The sequence below is a fragment of the Eptesicus fuscus genome, chromosome 1 (assembly GCF_027574615.1).
Source record: "Eptesicus fuscus isolate TK198812 chromosome 1, DD_ASM_mEF_20220401, whole genome shotgun sequence".
NCBI lineage: Eukaryota > Metazoa > Chordata > Mammalia > Chiroptera > Vespertilionidae > Eptesicus > Eptesicus fuscus.
The window spans coordinates 123,122,042-123,134,635 of NC_072473.1; the positions used below are offsets into that span (position 1 = coordinate 123,122,042).

Here is a 12,594-nt window from a genome sequence, read left to right on the forward strand (position 1 = left end):
ACAGGAGAAGGAAAAGGGGGAACAGGGCTCAGGAAGCAGTTCACATCTTATCCTCATACATCTGTGGGCACAATCAATTCTTTAAGCATCCCTGTGACTGGCTTTTCCTATTTCCTTTTCTCCCCTTCTCTCCCTAAGAGGTGGGCAGAATGGGTGTGAAGGGTCAGGGGTGTGAACAAGTTTGGGGTCGGGGTGACGAATCAGGAGAACCACTGCAAGTCCTTTTTGTGGAGCCCTCCCACCCTTAACAACCCCCAATACCTGAGTGAACAGAGTCTTGTATGGAAAAGTAGTAGCCAGGGAAGCCTCAGAAAGTCTCTCAGCAGCTTTCCCCCAGGATTCCAAGAGGGAATGTTTACATGTGCTACCAGGGCAACACCAGTTTCAACCAATGGGAAGCCAAGTCCACATGAGAACTGTGACTACTTTTGTTAGTAAAGGAGGAGGCTAGTCAGTCACAACCAACTGACTTCCAAAACAGGACCAACTGTAGTGTCCATACCCAGCTTCTCCCCAGCAGGAGAGAGCTTGCAGGGCTGTACCAGGCAGGATAGCAACAATGAGCCTCTTAGTTGCTATGTATTGGTGCCCTCATTGTGTGCTAGTCACCGTGTGAAGGGCTCAATATGTGTTAAGTCACTTGCTCCTCACAGCAGCCCCGGGAGGCAGGTATTAATATTTTCACTATAATTGAACAAACTGGGGCACAGTGTTAAAGAAGTTGCCAGAAACTCAAACCCAGAGCTGTCTGACTTCTTTTTTTTTAATATAGAATCTCTATTTTTATTTTTTTTAAATATGTTTTTATTGATTTCAGAGAGGAAGGGAAAGGGAGAGAGAGGTAGAAACATCAATAATGAGAGAGCATCATTGATCTGCTGCCTCCGGTACGCCCCCTAATTGGGGACTGAGCCCACAACCAGGGCATGTGCCCTTGAATTGAACCCGGGACCCTTCAGTCGCAAGCAGAGGCTCTATCTGCTGAGCCAAACCGGCTAGGGCCTATCCGACTTCTTTTTCTTTTTCTTTTATTGTCTAAAGTTTTACATATGTCTCCTTTTCCCCAATTGACCCCCCCCCCCCAAGCCATTCCCACTCCGGGCAAGCCCCCAGTGTCTGAAAAATATGGAATGCTTCATGAAGATGCGTGTCATCCTTGTGCAGGGGCCATGCTAATCTTCTCTGTATCGTTCCAATTTTAGTATATGTGCTGCCGAAGTGAACACCTATCCGACTTCTTGACTGAACTTTTTACTTATTTATTCCCAGATTCTGAGGGTAGGACCTCCCTTGTGTGCTTGATTATTTTCAAAGTTTTTTTTCTTCTTCATTGATTCACATTAAAAAAAATAATTTATTGAGGTAAAATTCACATTACATAAAATTATCCATTTTAAAGTGAAGAATTCAGTGACAGTACATTCACAGTGCCCCCCACCCCAACATTTTAACATCTCTGAAATGGGGATTCATCATGTAATTAATAATATATTGAGACAGGCCAGTAAGCCAGAACAAGTGGAATAGGGAAACAGACAGATAGCTGAACAAACTGACATCAATTTACAGCAGATGCAGAAAGTCACCTCTCTAGAAATAATATCTAGGCCTCAGTGGTATTTAAGCTCCAGACCCAGAAAAGCACAAAACCAGGTGGGTGACACCAGGACCAGCTGCAATGACTAAGGACCCCCTGCCCTGACACTGACCCATTAGTGGAGACCACGACTCTGAAGGAGCACACCTAGAAAACTGAGGAATATTCTGTTGAAACTTTCCTCTGAGACCTCCCCTAAGATTCTGGCCTGCAAGAGAGAAAAACAAGCCTTGAGACAACTCAGCACTTGCTCTCCTTCCCAGGAACACATTGGAGCCTCTCCCCACCTCTTCCCCCACAGGCATGCATCTCCTAAACTCTAAGGGACCCCACAAGGCTTGCAACCAGGGCAGCAATGGGCAGCAGCAGTTTGTCCCAGATAAACCCCCAAACCTGTCTCCAAGGCCCCCCTTTCCCTGACTTCTTAGTGAGCTAGATCAGACCAGCCTAGGCTCATTTCCTCAGCCCTTCCTTGTTTTACTGTCCCCAGCTTTCATAAACATCCTCTAAAATTCACCTGGACTGCCGAAACCGGTTTGGCTCAGTGGATAAGAGTGTCGGCCTGCAGACTAAAGGGTCCCGGGTTCGATTCCGGTCAAGGGCGTGTACCTTGGTTGTGGGCACATCCCCAGTAGGGGGTGTGCAAGAGGCAGCTGGTCGATGTTTCTCTCTCATCGATGTTTCTAACTCTCTATCCCTCTCTCTTCCTCTCTGTGAATAAATCAATAAAATATATTTTAAAAAATAAAATAAAATTCACCTGGACTGTGGTGAAACTTTTCCTACAGGAAACCCACACACCATCGGCTGGCCCTAGGCAGACTTGCTCAGGGCCAGGACCCCTTTCCTGGAACAACATTATGGTTTAATTGATAGTGTTTTTAAAAATTCTTCACAGTGGAATATAAATGAAGAGGTACCTTTCAGATGATGGTGTCTTAGGTTAGTTGAAATATGGTACTTGGATTTTTGAAGGAACATACATCATATTTGGTGCACCCCACTCATTTATTGAGTGTTTTCAAAGATACCTTTTATGAATCCAGGATGAGCTTATACTATAATGGTTATCAGCATAGGCCCAGGAATAAGTTATTTAACATTTTTAAGTTTCCTTGTTATAAAATGGGGATAATACAAAAGTGTTTTTTAAGAGGATTAGATAATTCATGTAAAGACTGACAATAGTGCCTGATACTTCATAAAGTCTCTCTGTAATTGTTAGATATTATTTCCAGTATTATCATTAATAGCTGTAATACTATAAAGTGTTATTTTGAATGATGAAATCAAAAGTTGTAGGCCCACCATAGCCTGTTTGGTTCAGTGGATAGAGCATCGGCCTGCAGACTAAAGGGTCCCGGGTTTGATTCCAGTAAAGGGCATGTACCTTGGTTGCAGGCTCCTCCCTGGCCTAGGCCCTGGTCAGGACTGGTGCAGGAGGCAACCAATTGATGTGTTTCTCTCACATCTATGTTTCTCTCTGTCTTTCCCTCTCTCTTCCACTCTCCCTAAAAATCAATGAAAAAATATCCTTGAGTGAGGAGTAACAAAATTAATTAATCAATTAAAATAAAGTTGTAGGCCCTGTGATAGGGCCCGGTTTTATTTTATTTTTTAAAATATATTTTATTGATTTTTCACAGAGAGAAAGGGAGAGGGATAGAGAGTCAGAAACATCGATGAGAGAAAAACATCGATCAGCTGCCTCCTGCACACCTCCTACTGGGGATGTGCCCGCAACCAAGGTACATGCCCTTGACCGGAATCGAACCTGGGACCCTTGAGTCCGCAGGCCGACGCTCTATCCACTGAGCCAAACCGGTTTCGGCGGGCCCAGTTTTATTTTATTTATTGTATTAATCCATAAAATTTCAAGGGCTGGGAGCCCCTGCCCTTAATCACTGTGCTCTATATATGGAATGGTTGGCTTCTCACCCTCAGACAATTGGTCTCAAGCCCAACAAATAAAGGAAAGTGCTTTGCTAAGTTTCCTCTTTATACAGGAAGAAATGCTGAGTTCGCTGCCTAAAGACACTACATATATCAAGGTCCCCCACACAAGGAGCCTGCTGCTGAGATGGTGTGGTTGATAACATTATAATTAGCTAATTTCTATATATACACTGAGTGGCCAGATTATTATGATCTCTGAACGCACAATAATCTGGCCACTCAGTGTATATCCTATATAATAAAAGGCTAATATGCAAATTGTCCCCTCAACTAGGAGTTTGACCAGCAGGCAGGCTGGCCAACTGCCCATGTCCCCTCCCCCAGCCAGGCTAGCTGGACCCCACCCATGCACAAATTCATGCACCGGGCCCTCTAATATATACACACACATATATATACATACATATACATACACATACACATACATATACACATACAGATACATATATATACACATACATATATACACATACAGATACATATATATACACATACATATATACACATACATATACATATGTGTATGTGTATATATATGTATCTGTATGTGTATATATATGTATGTGTATATGTATATGTATGTGTATATGTATGTGTATGTATATGTATATGTATGTGTATGTGTATATATATGTATATGTATGTGTATGTATATATGTGTATATGTATATGTATGTATATACATGTATATGCATATGCATATGTATATGTGTATGTGTATATGTATATGTATGTATATATGTATATATGTATGTGTATGTATGTGTGTATATGTATATATATGTGTATATGTATATATATACTGAGTGGCCGGATTATTATGTGTTCAGAGATCATAATAATCTGGCCACTCACTGTATAAAAGCCTAATATGCAAAGTGTCCCCTCCAAAGTTCAACCGACAAGGGGTTCGATCGCTCGCTATGATGTGTGCTGACCACCAGGGGGTGGCATGGAACAAAGGGAGGCCCCGGTCAGCAGCCAGCAGCTGCTAGGGATCCTACCCATGCACGAATTTCATGCACTGGGCCTCTAGTTAATAATGGAAAAGGAGCAAAGGGGAAGCCAGACATTATAGGCATGTCATTTGGGCAGCTTCACCAGGAAGCTGCAACTCTGCACTCTCCAGGGAACCACCAGCCAATTCCCTACAAAACACTGGGGAAGGGACTGGACAAAGGGAAGATAGATGCATGCCCAGTAAAGTTTGGGTGGCAGCGAAGGCGCTGCCTGTCAGTCACACATGAGAACAGAGGTCATTGGTCAGAATGGGCATGGCCACTGCAAGCGCATGAAAATTTGGGATATATAATCCGCTGGCATTTTCCCGTGTGGCCCATGGCCATGGGTACCCTCACACACAGTGGACTAATGGACTGCAACTAGCCTGATGCTGTACTGGATCTGTCTCCAACATGGAAAGGAAAGTCTGGACACTGGCTTTGCTTCTAGTTTTACTGAATCCCCAGCTACACTTCTTCTATGAGTGGACTAAGGGAAATGAAACTTGAGAAACACAGGGATTTAATTCCATGCAAATAAAAATCACTCTCTTGTGCAAATCTCAGAAAATTATTTTTCTCAGGATATCATAAGAAGTCCACTCCCAGGAGAAACCAAGATGGCAGCATAGGTAAACACCTAAACTGCTGCCTCACACAACAATTTCAAAACTACAACTAAAAGACAAGACGGACATCATCCAGAACCACAGGAAGGCTGGCTGAGTGGAAATTCTACAACTAGAAGGAAAGAGAAAAGCACACTGAGACTCACAGGAGCTGCGGAAGGCAGAGGTACGGAGGCACGCGCCCGTGGAGAGGGCTGGCAACTGAGTACGCGGCTGGCTTTCTCAATCAGGAGGGAAACAAAAGCTCCTGACTGCTCTGAACTCCAGTTCTGGGTGAGACTCTGGGGACCCAGACTCATTCAGAGAGAAACTGGACTGTCTGGCAGCGGGCGGAACTCGAGGGTGGCTTTCTCTCAGAGATGCTTGCAGTGATTACCGCGGGAGACTGAGACACAGGGAACTCTTAGGGCAGGGATGATGGGAATCCATCACTGTTGGCTCTGCCCTGAGACTCTGCCACATCCAAGCTGAGCGCAGAGGCTTTTGCAAGTCTTGTCTCATAAGGGTGTCTCCAGCACAGAAGGTTTTTCAAGAATTTTCTAGAAAAGGCCAATAAATTTAATGAGACCCTCGAGGATATGAAAAAGGACCAACTAGAAATTAAGCATACACTGACTGAAATAAAAAATAATATACAGAGATCCAACAGCAGACTAGAGGATCACAAGAATCAAGTCAAAGATTTAAAATACAAAGAAGCAAAAAACACCCAACCGGAAGAGCAAAAAGAAACAAGAATCCAAAAATATGAAGATAGTGTAAGGAGCCTCTGGGACAACTTCAAGCATACCAACATCTGAATTATGGGGGTGCCAGAAGAAGAGAGAGAGAAAGATACTGAAAACCTATTTGAAGAAATAATGACAGAAAACTTTGCCCACCTGGTGAAAGAAATAGACTTACAAGTCCAGGAAGTGCACAGAACCCCAAACAAAAAGAATCCAAAGAGGACCACACCAAGACACATCACAATTAAAATGCCAAGGGCAAAAGACAAAGAGAGAATATTAAAAGCAGCAAGAGAAAAACAGTTAGTTACCTACAAGGGAGCACCCATACGATTGTCAGCTGATTTCTCAACAGAAACTATGCAGGCCAGAAGGGAGTGGCAAGAAATATTCAAAATGATGAATAGCAAGAACCTACAATCAAGATTACTCTACCCAGTAAAGCTATCATTCAGAATTGAAGGTCAGATAAAGAGCTTCACAGATAAAAAAAAAAAAAAAAGCTAAAGGAGTTCATCACCGCCAAACCAGTATTATATGAAATGCTGAAAGGTATTCTTTAAGAAGAGGAAGAAGAAGAAAAAGGTAAAGATAAAAATGATGAAAAAACAAATACATATCTATCAACAAATGAATCTAAAAATCAAGTGAATAAAAAAATCTGAGGAACAGAATAAACTGGTGAATATAATAGAATCAGGGCATAGAAAGGGAGTGGACTGACAATTCTCAGGGGGAAAAGGGTGTGAGGTGCAGGAAGAGACTGGACAAAAATCTTATACCTATGGATGAGGACAGTTGGGAGGGGTGTAAGGGCAGAGGGTGGGTGGGAACCGGGTGGAGGGGAGGTATAGGGAGGAAAAAGAGGAACAATTATAATAATCTGAACAATAAAGATTTATTTGAAAAAAAGAAGTCCACTCTCAGCAGTTCCCAGTGGGAAAAATGAACCCCCACTTTGTCTAATATCATAGTGAGGTCGGGGAATGGGATTGGGAGAGGAGATGGATAGAAGGCAGTGTGACTTAGTTGGAGGAACTCGATGTCTGATCCCAGAGGGTTTTGTAGGAGTCCAGAAAAAGTCTCCCAGAATACTCTGACATGAAGATTATTTTGAGCTGAAAGTAAAGCTCAACAAACTCAAGAAGAGTTTTGGTTTTCTTACCTCCTCCTAACCTGCCTGAGGGAATTCATAAAGAAAACCTGCTTCAGTAAGGGAACCCTAGCATATCCATCTTAATATAAATGAACTGTGGCAGACAGGGAGGAACCTGCAAAGTCTGCTAGATTCTCCTCTGTGTCCCATTGTTCCTGAATGGCTCAGCAAGAATTAGTTTACTGCATCTTTGCTCTTTTTCTCCTACCTCTGAATTGCCTCTTTTTCCATTTGAAGTCCCCAACCCCTGCCTCCCTCTCCTTAGTCCAGAATGCCATACATACCTCATTTTGCCTCACTATCTTTGGAATTTCTATGCTTGCGTCAATTCTGCATATGCACATGGCAAAACTTGATTTTCTCCTGTTAATCTGTTGTATGTCATTTGAATTATTTGACCAGTCAGAAGAACTGAGAGGAAGGGAAAGTTGCCTCATCCCAACCATTTCAAATCCCAGCTCCAGCACAAACTGGCTTTGTGACTTTAGGCAGGTTGTTTCACCTCACTGAGCTTCTTAATGGGTATAATGGGGATCTTAATAGGAGTCACTTTATAAGGTTGATAAGAAGATGAAATGTAATGGTTCATTAGAGCACTCAAAACAGGTATACTCTAAGTGCTCAATAAACATTAGTTATCATAATCATGATGATGAATAGACCACAACAGACAGAATCTGAAACTAATCCTATATAATAACAGCCTAATATGCAAATTGTTCGACCAGGAGTTTGACTGCTTGCTATGATGTGTGCTGACCACCCGGGGGCGGCGCGGAACATGGAGGGCCATGTGGTGCTGGCAGCAGGTCGCAGTGGAGATGCTGCTGGCCCATTGGGCCCCGATGAGAGTGGGGCTGCAGCAGGATGGTGGAGCAGGTGAGCGGGTAGCACCAGGCCAACGTGGGTGCAAGGGGGGTCCCAATCACCCCACCAATCACCCTGCAGATGTCAACCAGCGGCGGTGGCAGGGGGCGGGGCCACCGCCCAGCTCCCAGGCGCTGAGGGAACCAGGCGGGGGTGGGGGACAGCCCTGATCTATCACCCTGCAGGTGGGATGGTGGAGCAGATGAGGGGGCAGCATCAGGCCACAGTGGGGTGCCAGGTGGGGCTGCGGGGCTGCGAGGCTGGGGGCATGAGCTGGGGCTGTGAGCCTGGGGGTGCGAGCTGGGGCCCAATCCCTGCAGGTCACGTTGGGGGACCCTACCTATGCACGAATTCGTGCACCAGGCCTCTAGTATAAAATAATATTGAAAGTAAACTGCAATTGAAAAAAAAGAAAAATAGAGCCCTAGCTGGTTTGGTTCATTGGATGGAGCGTCGGCCTGCGGACTGAAGGGTCCCAGGTTTGATTCTGGTCAAGGGCATGTGCCTGGGTTGCAGGCTCTATCCCCAGTGAGGGGCATGCAGGAGGCAGCTGATCAATGATTCTCTCTCATCATTGATGTTTCTATCTCTCTCCCCTCTCCGTTCCTCTCTGAAATCAATAAAAATATATTTTTTAAAAAGTAGAGAAGTCAGAAAGAGGCTGCCACTTCCCCAAAGTGGGGAGAATTTGCCTGGGACAATAAAAGTAGGTGTGTCTTGAGCTCTCACTGTTCAGGCCCAATGCCCAGCAGCCAAGCCAGGAGGAGGACTTGTGTGGCACTGTCATTAGTGAGCATGCAAGCTCCAGATCTACAAATGCTATTGATGATGGCCTGAGTTCTGTTCGCTAGTCTGACTCCCACACGGCCCATCAGACCAACTGCTAGGAACTTTCTAGTGCCACAGCAGGTCCCCATCCATGGCCCTGCCCTTCTCCTGGGTTCCCTGAGGGGGACGGGGGAAGCTGGAAACACTAGGCCCAACAGTAACCGCATTCCAAAAAGGCAGAGCTTCAGCTTCCTTTCTGTCAAGCTTTTGTAGGCAAGGGCAGTAAGATCTCTCCTAAAAAGCCCTGAGGCCACTGATGAGAGGACCTGGTCTGGGAGGGCTGGCAGCTGGGTTCTTTTTTTTTTTAATCTTTATTGTTCAGATTATTACAGATGTTCCTCTTTTTTTCCCCCATAGCTCCCCTCCACCCAGTTCCCACCCTTATCCCTCTTATCCCCCCCCACACTGTCCTCGTCCATAGGTGTAAGATTTTTGTCCAGTCTCTTCCTGCACCTCCACACCCCTTTTCCCCTTAGAATTGTCAGTCCGCTCCCTTTCTATGCCCCTGATTCTATTATATTCACCAGTTTATTCTGTTCCTCAGATTTTTTATTCACTTGATTTTTAGATTCACTTGTTGATAGATATGTATTTGTTGTTCATAATTTTTATCTTTACCTTCTTCTTCTTCTTCTTCTTCTTCTTCTTCTTCTTCTTCTTCTTCTTCTTCTTCTTCTTCTTCTTCTTCTTCTTCTTAAAGAATACCCTTCAGCATTTCATATAATACTGATTTGGTGGTGATGAACTCCTTTAGCTTTTTCTTATCTGTGAAGCTCTTTATCTGCCCTTCAATTCTGAATGATAACTTTGCTGGGTAGAGTAGTCTTGGTTGTAGGTTCTTGCTATTCATCACTTTGAATATTTCTTGCCACTCTCTCTGGCCTACATAGTTTCTGTTGAGAAATCAGCTGACAATTGTATGGATACTCCCTTGTAGGTAACTAACTGTTTTTCTCTTGCTGCTTTTAAGGTTCTCTCTTTGTCTTTTGCTCTTGGCATTTTTTAATTTTTTTTTGTTTTTTTTTTCTTTTTTTTCTCACTCTTGGCATTTTAATTATGATGTGTCTTGGTGTGGTCCTCTTTGGATTCCTTTTGTTTGGGGTTCTGTGCACTTCCTAGACTTGTAAGTCTGTTTCTTTCACCAGGTGGGGGAAGTTTTCTGTCATTATTTCTTCAAATAGGTTTTCAATATCTTGCTCTCTCTCTTGTTCTGGCACCCCCATAATTTGGATGTTGGTATGCTTGAAATTATTTCAGAGGCTCCTTACATTATGTTCATATTTTTGGATTCTTTTTTCTTTTTGCTCTTCCGGTTGGGTGTTTTTTGCTTCCTCATATTTCAAAACTGTGACTTGATTCTTGGGAACCTTTAGTTTACTGTTGAATCCCTGTATATTATTCTTTATTTCAGTCAGTGTATGCTTAATTTCTGACTGGTCCTTTTCCATTTGTTTGGCATTCTCACTAAGATCCTTGAAGATCTCACTAAGTTCCTCAGAGGTTTCTAGAAGATTCTTGAGTAACCTTATAACTGTGGTTCTGAACTCTATATCCAGTATTTTGCTTTCTTCCATTTCTTTCATTTGTGACATGTTTCTTTGTCTCTGCATTTTGGCTACTTCCCTGTGTTGATAGAGTGGCCTTGTGTGCTAGGTGTCCTATAGGGCCCAGTGGCTCAGCCTCCCTAATTACCTGAGGTGGACACTCTTGGTGCACCCCTTTGTGGGCTGTGTGCACAGTCTTCTTGTAGTTGACCCTTGATTGCTGTTGGTGTCACTGGGAGGAATTGACCTCCAGGCCAATTGGCTGTGAGGACCAGCTGTGTCTACAGTGGGAGAGCTGCTGCGCAGGAGACACCCTTATGGAGCAGGACTTGCTTTAGTGGGGCTTTGGTGCTCACTGAGTCTACCCCTTGAGTCTATCCCAATATTTAGGGATCACTTATGGATGTGAAGAGTTGTAATCTGGTATGATCTCACACTGACCCCTGGGTACACTGGCTCTTGTATCTCCAAGGAGGTGCAAAGTCAGCCACTGCCTGAAGCCACCCAGCAGGAGCTACAGAGAGATCTGCAGATTCCTCCTCTTTGTTTGGAGTTTAGAAGTGCCCAGACTAGGCCCAACTGTGAAGCAATGCAGGCTGCTACTGCCGAGCCTCGGGCCTTCTTTTGGAAGCTTTGGAGCACTATGACCCAGCTGCAGTTTGTTAGGTTTTAGGCTGCAAAAGGATAGGCCATTCATATGCAAAGGCCACTGTGCACAGCTTGGGTGGGGTTGTAAATTGGGTGGGGCGGGGTCTCAGGAAATCACCCGGGTGGAGCAAACAGCAATGGTTTCCAGTCAGCCCTGCACCAGAGAGGTCCCGGTGCAGGAACAATGATCGCTGCTAGCACCTCCATCTGGAAGAAAGCCGCCGTCGCGTTCCCGTTCCAATGCCAGACAGTCCAGTTTCTCCCTGCATGTGTCTGGGTCCCCAGAGTCTTGCCTGGAACTGGAGTTCAGAGCAATCAGGAATTTGTATCTCCCTCCCGATTAAAAAAGCAGCTCACCCAGTTGCCAGCCAATTCCGCGCGTGCCTCTGCACCTCCTCCCAGTCTCAATGCGCTTTCTTCTTTACTTCTAGTTGTAGAACTTCCACTCAGCCAGCTTTCCCGCAGTTCTGGATGGTAGTTGTTCTGTCTTTTAGTTGTAATTTTGATGTGGTTGTGAGAGGCAGCAAGTTCAGGTGTTTACCTATGCCGCCATCTTCGCTTTGGCAGCTGGGTTCTTAATTGTCCAGGGGAGAGAGAGATGCAGGCAACGGATGAGAAACTCCTTGTGGGCAAAATGCTTTCATGAGGAGAGCCAGAAGAGATGCCCCAGTAGATTAGAAAGGCTCCTCTTTGAAGTAGGAGCTTAAACTCCGCTAAGCCAGAACTTTACCTCCCAGCCAAGGCCCTCACTGAAACTGCAAATTCTGCCTCCAGGGTGCTCCAGACTAGAGGCCTTTTGAACTCTCAGGCAGCACCGAGGACATGTTCTTCCAAACCTGACACTGCTCTTCCCATGCAGGTAAGTGTGGAGAAGTGGCTTGGAAGACCCCAAGAGGGAGGGGAAAGATGCAACAAGCAGGTGGGGCTAGGGAGGAGGAGCTGGCCAGAAGTTCAGCCTCTTACTCCTCAGGAAGGCAATAGACTGCAGGCTGCGAAGTCCCAAGCCCCAGTCCCCACCTTGATGCCCTGAGCCTCCCCTATCATTTGGGAGCCCTGCCTCCCTGATGCACCCACGATGGGTGACTGATGCACCCATCAATCACCTACCATGGAACCTGTGCACAAATAAGAACCACTGCTGAATGCCCAGACAATATTTAGGGAGTCTCCTTCTAGGCAGCAGGCCATCCTGGGTGAGTGTGTGTCAAGTGTATGTTGTGTCTGGTCCTAGGAGACAGAGGGCCAGGCTTGCCCATCTGGGCCCTGCCCGCCTGGACCCTAAGGCTGCCTGGCTGGACAGACCCTGGGGGGAGAGGCAGGGCCTCACTTGCCCCGCCTGTGCCTGTGGGTGACAGAGTTTTGTAGGATGGATATAGGGGTGGCTAACATCAGAGCACAGGAAGGGAGGGGATCCTCTCTTCAGGACTTCACACCCTGGGCCTTGAATTATATTCTTTCCCAACTGTGTCCCCTCAGTCATGTTCATTTTGTCTCCGTTTCTTCCTTCTCTACCTTTATACCCTCAAGCTCACCCTATCACTCCCTTCCCTTATTTACCCGCCCCCCATTTAACTTATTATTATTTTTCCCTCTCCCTCCTCTTCCTTCTCCCTGCCTATGCCTAGCAAGGATGTCAGCTT

The 12,594-nt window shown here is 45.2% G+C and overlaps 1 non-coding gene across 1 annotated transcript; it reads right to left on the minus strand.

The window, feature by feature from the left end:
* Window positions 1-1,119: 1,119 nt before the first annotated feature.
* Window positions 1,120-1,226, minus strand: LOC114229399 (U6 spliceosomal RNA). The gene has a single exon (XR_003615481.2). It is a non-coding gene; the product is annotated as a U6 spliceosomal RNA (small nuclear RNA).
* Between the last annotated feature and the right edge of the window lie 11,368 nt (window positions 1,227-12,594).